Source organism: Magnolia sinica, chromosome 19 (assembly GCF_029962835.1).
Source record: "Magnolia sinica isolate HGM2019 chromosome 19, MsV1, whole genome shotgun sequence".
In the NCBI taxonomy this organism is placed as follows: domain Eukaryota; kingdom Viridiplantae; phylum Streptophyta; class Magnoliopsida; order Magnoliales; family Magnoliaceae; genus Magnolia; species Magnolia sinica.
In genome coordinates this window covers 6,983,655-6,994,373 of record NC_080591.1, presented here as the reverse complement: position 1 = coordinate 6,994,373, position 10,719 = coordinate 6,983,655, and positions in this window count along the sequence as shown.

Genomic DNA, 10,719 nt, shown 5'->3' with positions numbered 1-10,719 from the left:
AAACAGAGACAGTGAAATGAGTAGATTATGGTTATCTGAGGAAGAGTATCTTGAGAAGGTTTTGGTTAAGTTTGATCTTAAAAAGGCTAAACCGGTTAGCACACCCTATGCTACTTACTTTCGGCTTTCTTTGAAACAATGTCCTATATTAGATGAAGAAAAATAGTATGTCTTGTGTACCCTATTCGAGCATGGTTGACAGTCTTATGTACGTCATGATCTGTGTTAGACCGTATATTTCACATGCAGTATATGTTGTGAGTAGATACATATTAAATCCTCGTAAGCAACATTGAGAGATAGTGAAATGGTTACTTCGTTACATACAAGGTACGACAGACTACGTTTTGACATTTGAACAATCTGAGAAGAGACTTGTAGGGTATGTGGAAGTAAATTGTGCTAGTAATGTGGACAATAGAAGGCCGATTTCCAATTACCTGTTTATGTTAGCAGGTGGGGTGATCATTTGGATGTCAAAACTTCAGTTTATAGTTGCTTTTTTCACAATCGAGCTGAATATATGGTAGAGATGTAAGCATTCAAGGAAGTTGTTTAGTTAAAATGGATGATGAAGGACTTGGGGCTTCAACAGAAAGTTATGCCTGTGCATTGTGACAGTAAAATCACGACCAATTTGGCAAAGAACTCAGTGTACCATTATACGATTAAACACATTGATGTTCGTTATCATTTTATCTGGCAAATGCTAGAGGAATGTGGTATTACTCTTAGGTAGATTTACACCAGTGAAAATCCAGCGGATATGCTTATGAAGTTGGTTCCTTTAGAAAAGTTCAGGTTTTGGTCGACTTATCTGGGCTTGACGAAGAAGTAATGAAGATGGATTGTGCATAAAAAGTGGCGATGATGGTGCTACTATGAAATTTTTATAGAAATGATGATATCAGCTTGGAATAGTGTAGATGAAAGATTGAAGCCACGATAAAAATTGTTGATTTAGTGCCATCAATCTGTTGCTAAAATAGTATTTTCAATTCAATCGATAGCCTGGTCAATTCTATTAAGAAAATTCTAGAAATTCAAGTTTACTCTATGGAGACTGTTGGGCATTGTCGATTCGATCGATAGAGGTGTCGATTCGATTAATGGTGTGTTGGTTGTAGTCGATTCAATCAACGGTTTGTGTTTTGTTTCTAATTGTGTATGGGGTGTATAAATACCATGCTAATTGCATAATTATGGTTAATGAAATCGTGAGAGCTTGAGAGCCAAGGGTTTTGAGAGGGAAAAAGCTATGATTTTTTAATCTATAAGTTGTTCCATCTTTTGTAACATTCTGATTATAGTGAATTGTTTGTCACTTGGTGCTATGGTTTTTTCATTTGTGTGTTCTTTGTGGTTGCTTGAATTTTCATTCTCTATTACATTGTTTGATTCTATTTGAAGTTGTTTCCGCACTTGACAAATCATGTTAGGACTTATTACGTCCTCAACATTGAAATCTCACTCTTTTGCTATAATTCCAATATAAATTAGTAAAACGAATTTTGGTTCTTTCTTAGAGGCAAGAGTGTCACATGCGTAACAAAGCTATCGATAGATTACGAATACATTGTATAGTTGGCACATTTTTTTTTTCACACAAGCATGCACAAATACCCCAAACACACCCACACACTCATATCATAGTGGAATTTCACCACCTTTAGGTACTTGAACCCTTGACCTGTGTTGAAACTCATGTGAGTCTACAACCAGGGTAAGAGTAAGGACTAAAAATTGTACAGGTGGTGCATTGATAATATCCTAAAATGATTTAATTATCAGCTACATCACTAAAATCACATCAATGTAATGATCCAAATAATCCAAACATTGGCAATGTAAATTGACAGTAAAAAACTGCTAGTGAGTCACTTGTTTGTGATCGTTACGTTTATGGCTTGCCTGAAGCTTGAAAGTTTGACATTTTTTTTGCCGAAGTATATGTATTTAATGAGCTTATTATAATCATTCTGTCAAACATCACATGTACACTAATTATGGTTGATTAGGGATATTAAAGTTAATCTAATAATCAAAGTCAAATTCCTATAAATATATCACAGAATTGCATTGCATTCTCATTTTGGATTCCAATGCATTTCAATTACAAGCTGATAAACAGAATTGAGAACTTGAAATATTGAATTTCAATGCATTCCAAATATAAACTAACTAGCATTTGCATCTTCTGCCTCAATGGCCATTTTCGATTGATAGAATCAAAAATTAAATTAAGAAATAAAATGTCATAAAACCCATGAATAACAACACCATGCATTCATAAAATAAAATAAAAAAAACATTTTAAAAAATAGTTTAAAAAAATTAAAGTGAATTTTGTTTTTAGAAGTTTGGATATTTGGATTAACAAATTCAAAATAGAAAAGGAATAATTCCCCATGGTCTTTTAAGAAAAAATGAATTTTGTTCTTAAAAGTTTGAAAATTAGGAGCAACATTTTTCAAAACATAGAAAAAATAATAAAAAAGTTCTCCTTTGAGGAAAAGGGTGGAAATAAAAACAGTTTTTTTTTTGTAGTTACCTTTTTTACTTTCACCAACCCGATAAGCCCTAAAACATGAGGTGGATTCCCTCTACAATAAGACATAGGACACATGATAGAAGTTGTGGTAGAAGTTTCACCAGCACCATGATAGAAGTTGTGGTCGAAGTTTCACCAATGCGGACACAACCCTCAACGATCTACAGAGTAAAATTGTAGTTGAAATAGCTTTGCATCCGTCCATTTGTTTTGTACACTGGGGTCCACATGAGGTGTGAAATTATGAATAGCCTAATCAACTGTACATGTTCCATGTTGGCGCCCATAGCTAAATACGATAGGAAGGGCTCCAACGCGCGTGTCGAATTTGCAACTATTTCCAACCTCACGACCAAAAGTTTCTTGGATCGGACGGTTAGGATCATCCAATTGGAGTGACTTTTGGACTGTGTGGTCCTAACATGACGGATACGGATTGACCAACAACCTCGATCATGCCAACATCATGTGGATGGGCCCGATCACAAGGATGGATGAGGGAGATACATACCTTCAGGTATTCTGTCATAACTGATGGGTCGGGCCAGCAATGTTGTGGAGAGGATTGAAGCTAAAATAACCCACACAACTGCCAATTGAAAATAGAAAAAGGGAAAGGGCTTCATCTCTTTACAAATCATGCAAGTGGGAGTAGATACACATTCCCTACTTCTCAAGAAACTCTTATAAAGAGGAAAAGAAAGAAAGCAAATCCACTTGACTCTCCTTGCCATTTCCAAGCAAACCCACTTCACCTTCCTCAAACCATTTCCAAGCAAACCCGCTCATACCTGACACGGTGTGACCTAACTCATTAAGTAACCTATTATAGTCACTTCCAACTAAGATAATCATGGCCCACTTTGATGGTCCACTCTATTGAATCAATTGGTGGGCTGTAGATAAAGCCTTTGTGTAGTGATCCAAATCGTTCACAAATGGGGCCCAACATGGATGGACAACAGTGAAAAAGTTGTACCAGTTAGATGATCCAAACCGTTCACAAATGGGTACTGCTTAGGGGCCACTTAAAAATGAGTTCATCTCATTTTAGTTTATTTGTAATTATGCATTAGAGGCTTTTTTTTTTTGGGTAGGGATTAAAAATTGATAGCCAATAATTTGTGTAAAGATCTGTTTGGTTGCACCAAATATCATAAAATTTTTATGACATTTTGCACTAAATTAGACTGATTAATCTTGAAATATCAAGAAATTTGGTGCAACCAAACGGACCTTAAACTATGATTTCTAATACATAATATTCACCAAACATGGTGAACTCAGTTTCAAGTGGCACCCAAAGAGGCCCTTAGAATTTGCTTTATATATTTAATTGGGAAATTTACCAAAATAATTTCATTTTAAAATCTTTTATCTAAAAACTATTTAAATATTAATTAAAAAAAAAACACTGGGCCTCTTGAAAAAACTTCCTGCTAAAGGGTATCTTTGTGTACTTTCATTATCGTGGTTGTTAATTTTCATTGCTAATGACAAATTTACCCTCGGAGGGTATTTCCATTTCCATGTATCCCAACCGGATACTCTGGAAGGGCGTACCATGTTGTATATGTCAAATCCACTCCGTTCATCAAGTTCTATCCTTGGTTCTAAGACCTTAAAAAAATAATCAGTAAGATCCACATCTGAGGTGGGGCACACCACAAGGAGCAATGGGGATGGGATGCCAACAATAGTTTTGTATGAGGTCGCTGTGATGTATGTCTTCCATCAGACCCGTGAACAGAGTGTTATTCACCAGGATGACGTGAAATGTTTTAGGAGCAGTTTGACATTGCTTCGGTAACCTTGCCCATTAGAGTCTTTATTGGCCTCTTCTTTTGTACAAGAGTTAGGCATTGAGTCGAGTCAGATCGAGTTAGGGCTGACTCCAGACCAATCTGAATTCGATTTGACTCGGTACTGAGTCTAGCATGCCTGACCTGATCTGAGTCCAGGCTAACCTGGTCCAATGCCGACTCGGTCACAAGTACCGAGTCAGGTCAAGTAGACACCAAATCAGGTCAGGCTTAAATCATAACTCAAAAGCTAGGAGTAGAGGTGTAGACAAACCCAGCTAGCTCGGTTAGCTCGCTCGACTCAACTCAAAAAAGCTCGCTTTAACTTGGTTCGAAGCAGAGTTCGAGCCGAGCCGAGCTGATTTTTTGTGCTCAAAAATGAGTTCGAGCTGACCCTAGCTCGACTCAACTTGGATCGAACCGAGCTCAGTGACTCGGTTACTTTGATATTGATGTTGCTCACCAAGTGTTTGATGAAATGACTCAAAGAAGTGTGGCTGGTGGCAAGGAAGGTATGTATATGAAACTAACACCCTTTTTTTCTTGATTTTTATGTTGCTTAGAAGGTGTTTGATAAAATACCTGTAAATCCATTGCTACTGTCTCAAATACAGTGAGATTTTAAAGGTGTAATTCAGGTGTTTGTAAAAATGTTGCAATGACGAACTTGGCTTGAACTAGCCCGAGCTGCTGATTGAACCGAGCTGAGCTGGCCAGTCAGGCTCAAGGACTGAGCTGAGCAAGTTCGAGCTGAGGTCAGCTAGTGGCCAAGCCGAATCGAGCTAAGGCCAGCTCGACTCGGTTCGACTCGATGTACACCCCTAGCTACGAGCACATACTAGAATTGAGTCATGCTCACCTGCGCACCAACGCACATGCGCACCCTTTCAGGCGTGTCATGGGCATCTAATCCAAACGGTCCATGTGATGTGGAAACCCATGAAACCCCATGGGACAAATTTTCACCCTGATTTAAGATTTTGGTGCGCCATAGTAAAGAGAAATGCAAATGAAGAGAGGAAAATATTTTCATTTTCACGGCCCACCAAAGTTTTGCTTCAAAGTAAAAACTGGGGCCGGAGGGTTTCATGAGGTGCTGCTTCACATGGACAGTCTAGATTTTGGAGTCACATCATGTATGATGAGTTCTCAAAACAGTTTGCATGAGTTCCGTGTGAACTGGTGCGCAGATGAGCATTCGACATTATATATATATGGAAATGGTCCTATGCGGTCGTGCTCATGAGAACTTCCCATGAGGTCGAGCTGTGTGGGCCCCACCGTGATGCCTGTCGACCATCAACACCGTGCATTTGATGGGTCCCCTTTAAATTATAGGATATCCCAAAAATCAACCGTATATGAAACTCAGGTGGGCCATACCATCTAAAAGCATGTGAAGAGATGCCTAAAGCATATAAAAGCACTTGGTGGGGCCCACCTGAAATTTGGATGCGTCTGAAACTTGGTCTTAACCCTCATCCAAGTGGGACACACATAATGGATGGGCTGGATTTGCAAACCACATCTCGATGGGCCCAACAAATGATTATGAATTTTTTAATGGAGGGTAGCCCCTCTCAACTTCTGTATGTGGTGTGGCCCACACAAGTCACGGATTGACTTGATTTTTGAAACCTAGGCCCACCATGGAATGGTGCATCCGACCGATGGGGTAGATGTTCGACAAGCATCACGTTGGGGCCCACACAGCTCGACCTCATGTGAAGTTCTCATGAGCTCGACCGCATAGTACCTTTTCCCATATATATATATATATATATATATATATATATATATAGAGAGAGAGAGAGAGAGAGAGAGAGAGAGAGAGAGAGAGAGAGAGGCATGCTCACCTATGCACATGCCGACCTTTTTACACGTGTCACGGGTGTCTAATCCGAACGGTCCATGTGATACGGCATCCCATGAAACCTCGTAGGACCAATTTTCACCTTGATCTAAAACTCTGGTGGGCTAGAGAAAAGAGAAATGCAAATCAAGGGAGGAAACTGTTTTCTTTTTCCATGGCCCACCAAGTTTTGGATCAAAGTATAAGTTGAGCCTTAGGGGTTTCATGGGGTGCGGCATCACGTGGACCGTTCAGATTTAGGACTCACATCATGTATGATGAGTTCTTAAAAAGTTTGCATAAATTTTGTGTGAACTGGTGCGCAATTGAGCATTTGGCTATATATATGAGTCGAGTCAATATCAAGTTGGATTTCCGGTAGAGTTGGGTCGAGTTACTGGGTGATCCAAACTTGACTCGGTTTGACTTCGGATCGACTCACCTATTCGGTTTAGATCGAGTTGGGTCTGAATGAGTTGGATGAGTCGAGTCATCCCGTGCCCAACTTTATTTCGCACGCACAGTTCAAATGCTAGTTCTCACCCGATGGATATAGTGGATTTACATATAAATCATGGTGGGCCCCATTGTCCCTAGTGCACATTCACACATGGGCGCATGTGTCACAAGATAACAATGTGTGTGAGATCTAAGCTTTCCATAAGGTGAACTATATTGTTAAAATATTCTTGCACTAAAAATTAGGCTATCTCAAGTGAGGTGCATCACAACAAATCAAACCAATTGAATATTTTAAAAAAATTACAATATTTTAATTTAACTTGTACATTGTCATCAACCCAAAGGGAGGAAATGTCTTGTTTCTTTTAGCATTTTTTCCAACCTTATTAAGCTAGTTCTTGTGAAAGTGTTTAGCATCAAAAGAGGGCGAATTTCTAACTTATAGCAAGCAAAAGTCTAAAACGTGCATGTGAACACACCCTAGCTGCGTGGGGTCACCATCTTTTTATATATACGTCTATTCCGTCTATTAAGAGCCACCATCGTTTATGGGTCACACCAACAGGAATAATGTAAAACTGCTCCTATAGTGTGCAAGTTCACAAAGGCCTCACGTTTGGATTGAGCTTGTTTTTATATTTTCACCTTATCCTGATGAGTTTCACCTAATTACAGGTGGGATCCAATCTCCATTGTTCCTTGGGTATGACCCACCTGAGTTGTGGATCTTATTATTTTTTCTCCAAGTCTTGATGGTAGAACCCGATGGACTGGGTGGACTTTACATATGTAGCTTAGGCAGGTGTTTTAATAAAAATTTCAATTTCCTTTTAAAAATTAAATTTAGTTTTTATATATATATATATATGGAAAAGGTTCTATGCCGTCAAGCTCATTGGAACTTCCCATGAGGTTGAGCTGTGTGGGCCCCACCGTGATGTGTGTCGAACATCAACCCCATCAGTCAGATACACCATTCCATGGTGGGCCTAGGGCTTAAAACAGAAGTTGACAGTGGTTACCTTCCATTAAAACATTCATAATCATTTGTTGGGCCCACCAAGATGTGGTTCACAAATCCAGCCCATCCATTATGTGTGTCCCACTTGGATGAGGGGTTAGACCAAGTTTAAGATGCATCCAAATTTCAGATAGGTCCCACCAAAAGCTTTTATATGTTTTAGGCATGTCTTCACATGATTTTAGATGGTATGGCCTACCTGAGTTCCTTATACGGCTGATTTTTGGGATATCCCATAATTTAAAGGGGACCCATCAAACACACGGTGTTGATGTTCAACATGCATCATGGTGGGGCTATATATATGTGTGTGTGTGTGTATCAAGAATTTCCCCAGCAAAGCATCAACATTTGAAAATCTGTGGAGAAATTTCCAGGGCCAGAAATTCCCCCAACTAGATTTGTAACGATGGTCTAGCGGAATCGAAATCAATGTGGTAAATTCATGGTCTGAAACCACCTAGTCTTGACTTGACCTAGACCTTACCCAAACCTAGATGGTTTGAATAGGGCCCGGGGTGAAATCCGGAACCCACCCAAATATTAATGGTAGGGTCCGACCCATGAGCTGAGCTAGGCCCGTACTTCTTCGGTCCAATAGAGATAAACTAGGTCATGAAAGAGCCGTTCCGCATCGTGATGATGGCCAGTAGTTCATAGGACCACTGCACATGAGGCCATCCATGCGATCCAAACCAGTCATTTTTGGGCCCTATTTTGGAGGCCCACAGTGAGAAAACTTAACATCCGACCCAAGAGCGAAGCAAGCCTCGCATCATCATACAGATGGAGTGTACAACCAAACAATCAGGATGTAGCTTGGGGCCCACTGGAGGAGAAGTACTAAAATCTGAGAGTGGGCTCACGTAAAATGGACGGCCCACCAATAACCATTTCAATTAATTTCAGGGGCCCACTGTATAAAAGGGTGTGAAAACGGAGAAAAGATGGACACAGAATCAAGGAGCCTTGGAAGTTGAAGTAGGAACATGTGGTCATTTCACATTTTCAACGGTGAAATCACAGGAGCTGTCGTTTTAATCAGGAATTGCACGCTTGTATTCTAAGATATTTAGCCAAATGTACTCTATTAACCGTGCATGCCGAATAGATCCGGACCATTCATCTGGTGGGCCCTGATAACCACCACTCCTGTTGGTTAGTGCTCGGCCACGGATTGGAGGGCTTTCCCCCATTGAATGCGAGTAGCCGTCCATTTCTGTTCCCCTAAAGTCCTCCAATCTTTGCCTAGAATAATCAAACTAGCGTGATTTGTGGTACGGAGAAATCGACAGTTGGGCCTCCGAATAAACGGTTCAGATCTCATATGTGTCATGCCGCATGTTGGATGGGCCAGGCTGTTTGCAAAAGGTTTTGATCATTGAAACATGATCTGGAACCCATGAGTGCTTTTAAACGACATATGCTAATTGAAGGGAACTTCTCACAATGTCTTTAAACCGTCCATTCTTCTCATATGATGGTGGCCCACTTAATAATTGGACTGTGCCAACAGGCCGGGCCAGGCTATTCACCGTTGGCCCAGACCCAGATAGGGGCCTAGATTTCATGCATGGGCCAGACCCTTGGGCCAAGTTTAGAGCCCAAGTCCTGGCCCTGACGAGTCAACTCACTCGAGCTGGCAGAGCTGCCCGGTTCATTGCATTTGCCGCAGGAGATTGATAAACAGGCGTGCAAACATAAATCCGGCCTACTTTCCGGGTGGGCCACAACTGTAGAAGGCAAATGGGCAGTTATCTTAGTGGACATATCTTGACCTTCGGGCCCATCTTGATGTATGTGTTATCTATCCATGCCGTCCATCAGTTTTTCCAGATCATTTTAGGGCATGACAGAAAAAATTAATCCGATTCAAATCTCAAGTAGACTGCACCACACGAAACAGTGGTCATTGAACGGCCGCCATTAAAAACTTCCCCGGGCCTACCGTAATGTCTATTTGCCATCCAACCTGTTAATAAGGTCACACAGACCTGGATGAAGGGAAAACACAAATATCAACTTGATCCAAAACCTTTGTGGCCTCCAAGAAGATTTTAATGGTGACCATTCAATACCAGCTGTGTGGTCCACTTGAGATTTGGATCTGCTTCTTTTTTAATAACATGCACTAAAATGATCTGAAAAAACTGATGGACAGCCTGGATATACAAAACACACTTCAAGGTGGCCCCACGGTCAGGTAAACTCCTACTAACGTGTTACCCGGTTAACAACTAATCCGCTCCCTTAATTAGAACGAAAATCATGAACGGTCAATATTTAACATGCGCGCATGGCCCACCTGAAGAGTTGAGCAGCGTGGCCTTCACGGTGGGTCCCACCTCGCACAAGGTTTGGCGCATGCGACCGCGATTCACCTCTCCAATCCCTTTTCCCGCGTGAATTACTTATTTTCTGCGTTTGGTCATTCACGGCATGAATCTTCGATGGAAACCACCTTTAATTTTTGGTTTGAGGAGATATATTGTACTCAGGTTGTGTATGACACTTGATACGCAGGCTCTCAGAAATTGTACATGTAGTATATATTAACTCAAATGAAACCGACTAGATTATGCATCCTTAATACCAAGATCAGATTGGTTAAATCATCTTAAACTCTAATTCGTGGACACTTGTTTGTGGAAATATGACCGTTGGATAAACCGTCCAGTTAACATCCATCAATCCGATATTTAGTTAACCAAATAAGATTATGATTTTGGTTAATACAACATCGATACCGGTTAACATAATTTGGACGGTTAAATTTGATAAATTATATGCCACGTGTGCAATTTCTAAGTGCATGAGTATCATCCATCATACTCTGCCAGAGTTTTAAGGTTTTTCTTTCTTAAGGTCGCATTCAATAAGAGACAAAATCTTTCTTGGTTTCACACCTGCACGGACCTTGTTTGACACGGATTTTCCGTAGATGAACGAGAAATGCGGGGAATTAGCAGCGCGCGTGTTAATCTAGAACATGTGTGGGAGATCGGGGCCACTCATCAGGTGAGAGTCACCG